The sequence below is a fragment of the Phyllostomus discolor genome, chromosome 2 (assembly GCF_004126475.2).
Source record: "Phyllostomus discolor isolate MPI-MPIP mPhyDis1 chromosome 2, mPhyDis1.pri.v3, whole genome shotgun sequence".
Lineage (NCBI taxonomy): Eukaryota > Metazoa > Chordata > Mammalia > Chiroptera > Phyllostomidae > Phyllostomus > Phyllostomus discolor.
The window spans coordinates 113,084,504-113,097,118 of record NC_040904.2 but is presented as its reverse complement, the minus strand read 5'-3'; the positions used below and the strand labels follow the sequence as shown (position 1 = coordinate 113,097,118).

General features: G+C 37.5%; 1 protein-coding gene across 1 annotated transcript in view; it reads right to left on the bottom strand.

Annotated features, from left to right (window-relative positions):
* MTUS2 (microtubule associated scaffold protein 2) overlaps nt 1-12,615 on the bottom strand; it is a 596,801-nt gene that overhangs the window by 124,495 nt on the left and 459,691 nt on the right. The window lies entirely within an intron of this gene.

Sequence of the window (12,615 nt, the reverse complement as noted above, 5' to 3'; positions counted from 1 at the left end):
CATCTCAGGTAATCAAGGAGACTCTGTTATTGGGTCACATAGGACACCTATCATATAAGCCCACCCCACAAAGACTGGGAGTCATAGCAGATCTATCTAATACATAGAAACAAACACAAAGATGCAGCAAAAATGGGGAGACAAAGAAAAAGGCACCAAGCAAAAGAACTCTCCAGAAAAAGAGCTAAATGACATGGAGACAAGCAATTTACCAGATACAAAGTTTTAAAAAAATGGTTATAAGGATGCTCAAGGAACTAAGTGAGAAGCTCAACAGAGATAGTAAGCATAAAAAGGACACAGAAACCATAAAAAATAAACAGCCAGAAATTAATAATATAATATCTAAAATGAAGACTACACTAGAAGAAATAAACAGTAGGCTGAATGAAGCAGAGGACTGAATCAGCAATCTGGAAGACAAGGTAGCAGAAAACACCCTATCAGAGCAGCAAAAAGATAAAAGAATTTTTAGAAATGAGGATGGTTTAAAACACTCTTGGGACAACATGAAGTATAACAACATCTGCATCACAGGGGTACCAGAAGGAGAAGAGAGAAACAAAGGCTCGAGGACCTATTTGAAGAAATGACTAAAAATTTTCCTAATATGGTGACAGAAAAAGACACACAATTTCAGTAAGCACAGAAAATCCCAAACAAGATGAACCACAGAGAACCACACCAGGACACATATTAAAATGGCAAAGGTGAAAGACAAAACCAGAATCTTAAAAGCAGCAAGAGAGAAGCAATTAGTTATCTAGAAGGGAGTTCCCATAAGACTGTCAGCTGATTTCTGAACAGAAAAATTTCAGGCCAGAAGGAACTGGCATGAAATATTCAAAGTGATGAAAAGCAAGGTTCTACAACCAAGACTGCTTTACCTAGGAAAGTTATGATTTAGAATCGATAGAGAAATTAGGAGCTTCCCAGAGAAGAAAAAACTAAAGGAATTCATTACCACCAAATTAGTATTACAAGAAGTGTCAAAGGGTCTTCTTTCAGAGAAGGAGGAAAGGGGAAAAAAAAGAAGAAGAAAAGAGGAGGAGGAGGAAGAAAACAACAGAGGAACATAATTATAAAGAATAAAATAGCAATAAAATACATACCTGTAAATAATTATTTAATGTTTTTATTTTTATTTATTTTATTTTTTTTTGCATTTTTCTTCAAACATCTTTATATGTCTAATAAATTTTTCAGTTTTTACTAGCTTGTGTGAGGGATTTGGCAATTCTAATATATTATTGGTGAAAGTCCTGGAAATAACTACTTCAAAATGTACTAAAATATACTTTTTTGGGGGGGGGGGGCTTTTTTTTTTTATTTCAATCATTGTTCAAGTACAGTTTTCTCCCCCCTACTCCCGTTCCAGCCCCTGCACCCAACCCTCCCCCCTTCCCCCCATTACCCCCCACCCTTAGTTTTTGTCCATGTGTCCTCCAAATTTGTTCCTGTAATCCCTACCCATCCCCCCCTGAAATTCCCTCTTCTCTCCCCTCTGGCCACTGTCAGACTATCCCCTATTTCAGTGTCTTTGGTTATATTTTGCTAGTTTTTTGTTTTGTTTTGTTTTGTTGTTTAGATTCCTGTTAAAGGTGATATCATGTGGTATTTGTCTTTCACTGCCTGGCTTGTTTCACTTAGCATAATGCTTTCCAGCTCCATCCATGCTGTTGCAAAGGGTATGAGCTCCTTCTTTCTTTCTGCTGTATAGAATTCCATTGTGTAAATGTACCATAGTTTTTTGATCCATTCATTTACTGATGGGCATCTAGGTTGCTTCCAGCACCTAGCTATTGTGAATTGTGCTGCTATGAACATCGGGGTGCAAAGGTTCTTTTGTATTGGTGTTTTAGTGTCCTTAGGATAGAGTCCCAGCAATGGAATTGCTGGGTCAAAAGGCAGATCCATTTTTAGTTTTCTGAGGAAGTTCCAAACTGCTTTCCATAATGGTTGTACCAGTCTGCAGTCCCACCAACAGTGCACTAGGGACCCCGTTTCTCCACAACCTCTCCAACACTTGTTGTTTGTTGCTTTGTTTATGATGGCCATTCTGACTGGTGTGAAGTGGTATCTCATTGTGGTTTTCATCTGCATCTCTCTGATGGCTAGCGATATTGAACATCGCTTCATGTGTCTTTGGATTTTCTGTATGTCCTCCTTGGAGAATTGTCTGTTCAAGTCCTTTGCCCATTTTTTAATTGGGTTACTTGTCTTCTTAGAGTGGAGTCGCATAAGTTCTTTATATATTTTGGAGATTAAACCCTTGTCTGAGGTATCATTAGCAAATATGTTTTCCCATACAGTTGGTTCTCTTTTTATTTTGATACTGTTTTCCTTAGCTGTGCAAAAGCTTTTAATTTTGATGAGGTCCCATTTGTTTATTCTTTCCTTTATGTCCCTTGCTCTAGGAGACAAGTCAGTAAAAAAGTTTCTGCGTGAAATATCTGAGATTTTCCTACCTACGTTCTCTTCTAGGACTTTAATGGTGTCACGCTTTATATTTAAGTCTTTTATCCACCTTGAATCTATTTTTGTATAAGGTGTAAGTTGATGCTCGAGTTTCATTTTTTTGCACGTAGCTGTCCAGTTCTCCCAACACCATTTGTTGAAGAGGCTATTTTTATTCCATTTTATGTTGCTGCTTCCTTTGTCGAATATTAATTGACTGTAGAGGCTTGGGTTTATTTCTGGGCTCTCTGTTCTGTTCCATTGGTCCATGTGCCTGTTTTTATGCCAGTACCAGGCTGTTTTGATTACAGTGGCCTTGTAGTATAGTTTAATGTCAGGTATTGTGATTCCTCCTACTTCACTCTTCTTTCTCAAAATTGCAGCAGCTATTCGGGGTCGTTTATGGTTCCATATAAATTGTTGAAGTGTTTGTTCTATGTCTGTGAAATATGCCATTGGTACTTTAATCGGTATTGCATTGAATGTGTAGATTGCTTTTGGTAGTATGGACATTTTAATGATATTAATTCTTCCAATCCATGAACACGGTATATGTTTCCATTTGTTTGTGTCCTCCTTGATTTCTCTCCTCAGTGTTATGTAGTTTTCTGAATACAGGTCTTTTACCTCTTTGGTTAGGTTTATTCCTAGGTATTTTATTTTCCTTTTTGCTATTTCAAATGGGATTTTTTTCTTGATTTCTGCTTCTGCTGTTTCATTGTTGGTGTACAGAAATGCCTTTGATTTCTGGATATTGACTTTGTATCCCGCTGTTTTACCAAATTCATTTATTAGGTCGAGCAGTTTTTTGGTGGAGTCTATAGGATTTTCTATGTACACTATCATGTCATCTGCAAACAGTGACAGTTTTGTTTCCTCCTTTCTGATTTGGATTCCTTTTATTTCTTTTTCTTGTCTGATTGCTGTGGCTAGAACCTCCAGTACTATATTGAATAGAAGTGGTGAAAGTGGACATCCTTGTCTTGTTCCTGTTCTTAGTGGAAAAGATTTTAATTTTTGCCCATTGAGTATAATGTTGGCTGTAGGTTTCTCATATATGGCCTTCATTATGTTGAGGAATGCTCCCTCTATTCCCACTTTACTGAGTGTTTTTATCATAAATGGGTGCTGTACCTTATCAAATGCTTTTTCTGCATCTATTGATATGATCATGTGGTTTTTGTCTTTGCTTTTGTTTATGTGATGTATTACATTTACTGATTTGCGTATATTGTACCATCCTTGCATACCTGGGATGAATCCAACTTGGTCATGGTGTATGATCTTCTTAATGTACTGTTGGATGCGGTTTGCCAGTATCTTGTTGAGGATTTTAGCATCAATGTTCATCAGCGATATTGGCCTGTAGTTTTCTTTCTTTGTTGTGTCTTTATCTGGTTTTGGGATTAAGATGATGTTGGCCTCATAAAAAGAGTTTGGGAGTCTTCCATCTTTTTGGATTTTTTGAAATAGTCTGTGAAGGATAGGTGTTAGTTCTTCCTTAAATGCTTTGTAGAATTCTCCTGTGAAACCATCTGGTCCAGGGCTTTTGTGTGTTGGGAGTTTTTGGATTACTGCTTCGATTTCTTTTGCTGTTATTGGTTTGTTGAGGCTTTCTGCTTCCATTTTATTGAGTTTTGGAAGGTTATATTTTTCTAGAAATTTGTCCATTTCATCTAGGTTTTCAAATTTCTTGGCATACAGCTCTTTGTAGTAATTTGTTACAATCCTTTGTATTTCTGTGGTATCTGTTGTAATCTCTCCTCTTTCATTTCTGATTGTGTTTATTTGGGTTTTCTCTCTTTTTTTTCTTGATGAGTCTGCTTAAAGGCTTGTCGATTTTGTTTATCTTTTCAAAGAACCAACTCTTGGATTCATTGATCTTTAGAATTGTGCTTTTAGTCTCTATGTCATTTAATTCTGCTCTGATCTTGGTTATTTCCTTCCTTCTGCTTGCTCTGGGCTGTCTTTGTTGTTGTTCCTTGAGTTCTTGTAGACGTAGGGTTAGGTTGTTTCTTTGAAATGTTTCTAACTTTTTTAGGTGGGCCTGTATCGCTATGATCTTCCCTCTCAGGACTGCCTTGGCTGTGTCCCATAAGTTTTGGGTTGTTGTGAGTTCGTTTTCATTTGTTTCCAAAAACCGTTTGATTTCTTCCCTAATATCATTCTTGACCCATTCATTGTTTAATAGCATGCTGTTTAATCTCCATGAATTTGAGTGTTTTGGGTTTTTTTTCCTTGTGGTTGGTTTCTAGTTTCAGTCCCTTGTGATCCGAGAAATTGCTTGGTATGATTTCAATTTTTTTGAAATTGTTGAGGCTTGTTTTGTGTCCTATCATGTGGTCAATCTTTGAAAATGTTCCATGTACATTTGAAAAAAATGTGTATTTAGCTTCTTTGGGATGGAGGGTTCTGTAAATATCAGTAAAGCCCAGCTCGTCTAGGGTATTGTTCAATGCCACAATATCTTTGTTGATGTTTTGTTTGGAAGATCTGTCCATTTTTGATAGAGGGGTGTTAAAATCCCCCACAATAATTGTGTTGCTGTCCATATCTTTCTTGAAGTCCTCTAAGATTTTCTTTATGTATTTAGGTGCTCCTATGTTGGGTGCATATATATTTACTATGTTTATGTCTTCTTGGTGAATTCTTCCCTTGAGTATTATGAAATGACCTTCTGGGTCTCTCTTTATGGATCTTCTTTGGAAGTCTATTTTGTCAGATATGAGTATTGCTACCCCGGCTTTTTTCTCCTGTCCATTTGCTTGGAAAATTTGTTTCCAGCCCTTCACTTTCAACCTGTGCAGATCTTTTATCCTGAGGTGGGTCTCTTGTAGACAGCATATGTGTGGGTCATGTTTTCTTATCCAATCAGCTATTCTATGTCTTTTGATTGGAGCGTTTAGTCCATTTACGTTTAAGGTTATTATCGATAGGTACTTATTCATTGCCTTTTATGTATGTGTGATCCTCTCTCACTCTCTCTTTTCCTTTCTTTCCTTAAAGCAGTCCCTTCAGCATCTCTTGCAGAGTTGGTTTAGTGGAGGTGTATTCTTTTAAACTTCTTTTGTCTGAGAAGCTTCTTATTTGGCCTTCTATCTTAATTGAGAGCCTTGCTGGGTAAAGTAGTCGTGGTTGCAGGCCTCTGGTTCTCATTACTTGGATTATTTCTTGCCATTCTCTTCTGGCTTGGAGTGTTTCCATTGAGAAGTCAGCTGTTAGTCTTATTGGGGCCCCCTTGTATGTTACTTCCTTCTTCTCCCTTGCTGCCTTTAAGATTCTCTCTTTGTCTTGAAATTTTGCCATTTTAATTATGATGTGTCTTGAGGTGGGCCTCCTTGGGTTCCTCTTGATTGGGACTCTCTGTGTTTCCTGTATTTGTGTGACTTTTTGTCTCATCAAATTAGGGAAGTTTTCCATCATCACTTGTTCAACTAGGTTTTCTATCCCTTGTTCTTCTTCTTCTCCTTCTGGTATCCCTATTATACGGATATTATTACGTTTCATATTGTCTTGCATTTCTCTTAATCCCTCTTCATTCTTTCTGAGCCTCTTTTCCCTTTCTTGCTCTTTCTGGGTGTTTTCTTCTATTTTGTCCTCTAGCTCGCTGATCCGATCTTCTGCTTCATCAATCCTGCTTTTCATTCCTTCTACTGTGTTCTTCATTTCAGAGATTGTATTCTTCATTTCCTCTTGGCCCTTGTTGAGAGTTTCTATTTCCTTTTTTATGCTGATGTAGTTTTCATTGAGTTCATTGTAGCTTCCCTGTAGTTTCTCGTAGCTCATTGTGAGCTCATTGAGCTTCCTGACAATCACTGCTTTGAATTCAATATCTGATAGTTGAATTGCCTCTGTTTCATTTAGCATTCTTTTTGAGGCTTCCTCCTTTCCTTTCATTTGGGGAGTATTTCTTTGTCTTCCCATTGTTTGTGAGACTCTTCTTGTTCACCTCAGCTTCTTATATTGATCTGTTCTGGCTCCCTTGGTTTATGATGTGAACTTCTTTAGTAGAGTAGCAGTGAGTTTCAGTGGTACTGTTTCCTTGACCCCCCAAGCTCGCTGGTCTTGGGCTGTTGTTTCATTTGGCTTTGTGTTTGCCTTTGGGTTCTGATTGTTGTTGAGTCTTTCTTTGGTGGTTCCTTCCCGCCAGCTGGTTAAATGTGGGTCACTCTGTCCACCACCTTCTATATTTTGTTGTGCTGGTGAGGGCAGGTTGTGTTGAGGCTGGTTCTTCTGTGTGTACAAGGTTTAAAGAAATCTTGTTCAGTTGTTTGTATTGGGTACTGTCTCTACTGTTTAGTTGTATTTCCAGATAAGCCCTGGACTGAGGTTTGTGTGGTTACTACTCCCTCCTTCACCTTCTTCTGCTGTTATCTGTTAGTGGTTCCTTAGTTGTTGGGTTTCCTCTTCCAGTGGGTATCCTGGTGTTCACCTCCTCCACCTATTCTTTTTTGTCATCAGATGGAGGGGAGGGCAAAATGGTTTAAGACAGCAGCCGAGAATTCTATGCTATTTACAGTAGTAGCAAGTAGGGAAGATATAGGAGATCCTTTCACTATGTATAGTGTTAACCATGGTCTTCCACCCAGCTAGCTGATTTTTAGAAAGGATGGAAAGAAGATAAGACTCTTGTTGGGGGAGGAAGGATTGTGAGTTGGATCTATAAAGCAGGGAGGTTGTGGGCGGTCAGATTCTGGGGTAAGGTGAGAGTAAAGGGTAGTAAATAGGTGTAGTGTGTGAGAGAATAGAGTTAACCACTACAGTAATAGAGTTCAGGAAACTTTGAAATGGGCTACGATCTGGGGGGGGGTGGGTGTTGTGAAGTAATTACACTTGCATGGAACAGCAGTTATTTACAATAATATTATGGCAACATTCATATGGCAGAGTCTATGAAATCTAGGTAATAAGGATATGGAGTACCGAACATTGAGTAGTATGCTGATAGGACACAGGTGAGTTAATGGACAGTAGATTAGTAATACGGTATAGAAAGAGATATCAGGGGAAAGCTGTCAGGTCATACAATAAAACCAGCCTAGCAAAGCAGGCTATACAAAAATAAGAGGGATATAAAAATATTGTTAAAAAAAAAAAGATGTAGGAACATTGGAAAAATAATAATAATACAAATTTGCAATAACTTGCAGGTTCTCTGTAATAGCAGAGTGACATTTATCTCACTGTCCCAGCTGTTGTGATGCCCCTTCTTTGGGTTCAACTTTGGTCTTTTCACCGTTCCAGGATTTTGTCTCACTTGTAGGTATTTAGGAAAAAATTTAAAAAAGAAAAAAAATAGAAAAGGCAGACGAAGGCAGGAAGAAGAGATAAAATTGGAGGACAGGAAGGAGGAAGGAATAAAACAAGAAATCAGGTAAGAGAGGAAAAAGAAATCAAAAGAGAATAAAAACAATAAAACTTAAAAAATTAAAAATTGTTAAAAAAATAGAATCAAATTAAAAAGTCTCTTGATTTCAAAGTGGCCAAACCGGTTTTTCTGCTCTTGCTGGCTGAGGCAGTCTGAAGGATGACTTGTTTGGCTTTTCTTCCTAGGCCCGTGGGGTTCGCACTGGCTCCGCAGCCCGTCCGCCGCCCGGCGCAACCGGGGCGACCCTCGCTCCCCGCGCTGCTCCCCGCGCTCCGGTGAGCGGGCGCGGCCCGTCTGCTGCCTGCACGGCCGTCTGCCGCACGCCAGTGCCCCCGCGGGCGGGCGGGCGGGCGCGGCCTGTCTGCAGCCTGCGCGCTCACAGCTTGATGCAGCGATCTGTTCTTTGTTCTTTCAGTTCTGCCACAATCCTTGGTCCTCCATTCTCAAAAATGCTGAAATATGTTGGTTGCTTGCCTTTCCACTCCAAAGATCGGTCAGGACTCTCTCCCCTGAGCAGAGGAAAGCCAAATCTGCTCCTTCCTACTCCGACGCCATCTTAGATCTAATGTTTTTATTTTTTTATCCTCACCTGAGAACATTTTTTTTTTATTTCAATCATTGTTCAAGTACAGTTTTCTCCCCCCTACACATTTTTTCATTGCTTTTCAGAGAAGAAGGGAGAGAGAGAAACATTTATATGAGAGAGAAGCATCAACTGGTTGCCTTCCATATGCCTATGGACTGAGGATTGTACACATGTGGACCAGGGATCATACACACTCAGACCAAGAGTCATATGCATGCAAACTGGGGCTTGCACTTGCCCACACTGAGGATAGCACATGCTCAGACCAGGGACTGAACCAGCAACCTAGGTATGTAGCCAGATCAGAAATCAAACCTGCAATCTTTCAGTTGCAAGACAATGCTCCAACCAACTGAGCCACACTGGACATGGATCAATAATCACTTTAAATGTAAATGGATTAAATGCTCCAATCAAAAGACATAGGGTAGCTGAATGGATAAGAAAACAATACTCATATATATGCTGTCTACAAGATACCCATCTCAAAACAAAATATACACACAGATGAAAAGGGATGGCAAGAGATATTTTGCATTTCATGCAAATGGAAGTGAAAAAAAAAAGCTGGGGTAGCAATACTAACATCTGACAAAACAGACTTTAAAGGCTATAATAAGAGACAAAAACAACACTACATAATGATAAAGAGAGCAATCCAAAGAGGATATAACCTTTGTAAACATTTATGTACCAAACATACCAGCACCTAAATATGTAAAGCATATCTTGATGGTCATAAAGAGAGAGATTGACAGTAATACAGTGATAGCAGGGGATTTTAATGACACATTGACATCAATGGATACATCTTCCAGAGAGAAAACCAACAAGGAAACAGAGCCTTAAATAACACAGAAGACCAGTTGGAATTTAATTGGCATCTTCAGAGCATTTCACCCTAAAGCAGCAGAATATTCAATCTTTTCAAGTGCACATGAAACAGTTTCTTGGATAGACCTCATGTTAGGGCACAAAACAAGTCTCAACAAATTTAAGAAAATTGAAATCATATCAAGCATCTTCTCTGACCACAATGGTATAACCTTAGAAATCAATTATACAAAGACACACAAAGAAATGGATACTAAATAACATGTTACAAAACAATGAACAGGTTAATAATGAGATCAAGGAAGAAATCTAAAGATACCTTGAAAAAAATATAAGTGAGAACACAACAAAACAAAATCTCTGAGCAAAAGTAGTCCTAAAAGGGAAATTCTAAGCATTACAGGCCTCACTTAAGAAACATGAAGAATCTCAAATAGACAATTTATTTTTATACTTAAAGGAACTTGGAAAAAAAACAACAAACAAAGCCCAAAGTGAGCAGAAGGAAGGAAACAATGAGGATCCGAGCAGAAATAAATAAAATAGAATCTAAAAAAATAATATAAAAGATCAATGAAACCAAGAGCTGGTTTTTGAAAGATAAATAAGACTGACAAACCTTTAACCAGACTCATCAAGAAAAAAGAGACAGGACACAAATAAACAAAATCAGAAGTGAAAAAGGAAAAGTAACAACTGACACCAAAGAACTATAAGGGACTATGAAAAAATATTACAAACAACTACATGCCAACAAATTGGACAAACTGGATGAAATGGATGAATTCCTAGAAATATACAACCTTCCATAACAGAATCATGAAGAATCAGAAAATCTGAATAGATCAATAACAACTAATGAAATTGAAGCAGTAAAAACAAAACTCACAACAAATAAAAATCCTGTAACAGATGGCTTCACAGATACATTTTATCCAATATTCAAAGAAGAAATAATGCCTATCCTTCTCAAATTATTCACCCCCCCCCCCCAAATCAAGAAGAGGTAAGACTTCCAAGCCAATTTTATGAGGCTGGCATTATCCTAATTCTAAAACCAGATAAAGACACTACAAAAAATGAAAATTATAGCCTAATATCCCTGATGAATATAGATGCTAAAATCCTCAAAAAAATATCAGCAAACTGAATTCAACAATATATTAAAAAGATCATACACCATGATCAAGTGGAATTTATTCTGAAAATGCAAATTGGTACAATATTTGCAAATCAATAAACATGATATACTACATAAACAAAATAAAAGATAAAAATCACATGATCGCCCTGGCTGGCGTAGCTCAGTGGATTGAGCATGGGCTGGGAACCAAAGTGTCCCAGGTTCGATTCCCAGCCAGGGTACATTCCTGGGTTGCAGGCCAGAACCCCCAGCAACCGCACATTAATATCTCTCTCTCTCTCTCTCTCTCTCTCTCTCTCTCTCTCTCTCTCTCTCTCTCTCTCTCCCTCCCTTCCCTCTCTATAAATAAATAAATAAATAAATCTTTAAACAAAACATTTTTTAAAAATCACATGATCTTATCAATAGATGTAGGAAAAGCATTTGATAAAATCCAGCACCCATTTATGATAAAGATTATCAGGAAAGTGGGATTAGAGAAAACATACCTCCATGTAATAAAGGCCATATATGACAAACCCACAGCAAACAAACTCAATGGGCAAAAACTAAAAGCATTTCTCTTAAGATCAGGAGCAAGACAGGGATGTCCACTTTCACCACTCTCATTCAACATAGTACTGGAAGGTCTAGCTACACCAGACAATAAGGAGACAATAAAAACACTCAAATTTGAAAGGAAAAAGTACAACTCTCATTATTTGCAAGTGATGTGATACTGGATATAGAGACTTTAAAGATTCCACTAACAAAAGTACTAGAACTGATAAATACATTCGGTAAAGTAACAAGATATAAAATAAATATCCACAAAGCAGTTACATTTTTGTACACCAATAATGAACTACCAGAAAGGGAAACTAAGAAAACAATCCCATTTACAATCTCATAAAAAAAATAACATACCTAGGAATAAACTTAACCAAGGATGTAGGAGACATATATATATGAAAAATTTTAAGACATTGAAGAAAGAAATTGAAAAATATATGAATAAATGGAAGCATATACCATGTTCATGGACTGGAAGAATTAACATCATTAAAATGTCCATACTACCTAAAGCAATCTATGGTTCCAGTGCAATTCCTATCATGATACCAATGGCATATTTTTCAGAACTAGATCAAATATTCCAAAAAGTTCATGTGGAACCACAGAAGACCCAAAATAGCCACAGCAATCTTGAGAAAGAACAATAAAGTAGAAGGAATCACACTATCTGATATCAAACTATACTATTGGCCATAGTAATCAAAACATCACAGAACTGGCATAAAAACAGACATGTTGATTAATAGAACAGAATAGAGAGCTTAGAAATAAACCTATGCTTTTATGGTCAATTAGTATTTGACAAAGGAGGCAAAAAACATATAATAGGATAAAGATAGTCTATTCAATAAATGGTGTTGGAAAGATTGGACAGATACATGCTAAAAAGAAATGTAACCACTTTCTTACACCATAGACAAGAATAAACTAACAATGGATAAAAGACTTAAATGTTAGGCTCGAAATCATAAAAATTCCCCCAAAAAACATAGGCAGTAAAATCTTGGACATTTCCCATAGCAATATCTTTTTTTCTGCTCTATTGCCTCAGGCAAGGGAAACAAGAGAAAAAATATATGAGACTAAATATATGAGAAAACTAAAAAGTTTTTGCATAGCAAAGGAAATCAATAACAAATGAAAAGACAACCCACTGAATGGGAAAACATCTGATAAGGGGTTACTATTCAAAATTTATAAAGAACTTACACAATTGAGCACCACAAAACTAAATAATCCAATTAAAAATAGGCAAAGAACCTAATAGACTCTTCTCCAAAGAAGACATACAGATGGCCAATAGACATATAGAAAAATGCTCAGCGTCACTAATCATCACAGAAATATAAATTAAAACCACAATGAGATATCACCTCACACCTACCAGAATGGCTATTATCGATATATCAACAAATAACAAGCGTTGGTGAGGAGGTGGAGAAAAAGGAACCCTACTACACTGTTGGTGGGAATGCAAACTGGTGCATCCACAGTGGGAAACAAATGGAGGTTCCTCAAAAATAGAACTGCTTTATGACCCAGCAGCCCAACTTCTGGGAATACATCTGAAGAAACCTGAAACACTGAAACAACACATGCACCCCTATGTTCACTGCAGTTTATCTACAGCAGTCAAGCTATGGAAGCAGCCCAAGTGCCCATCAGTAGATG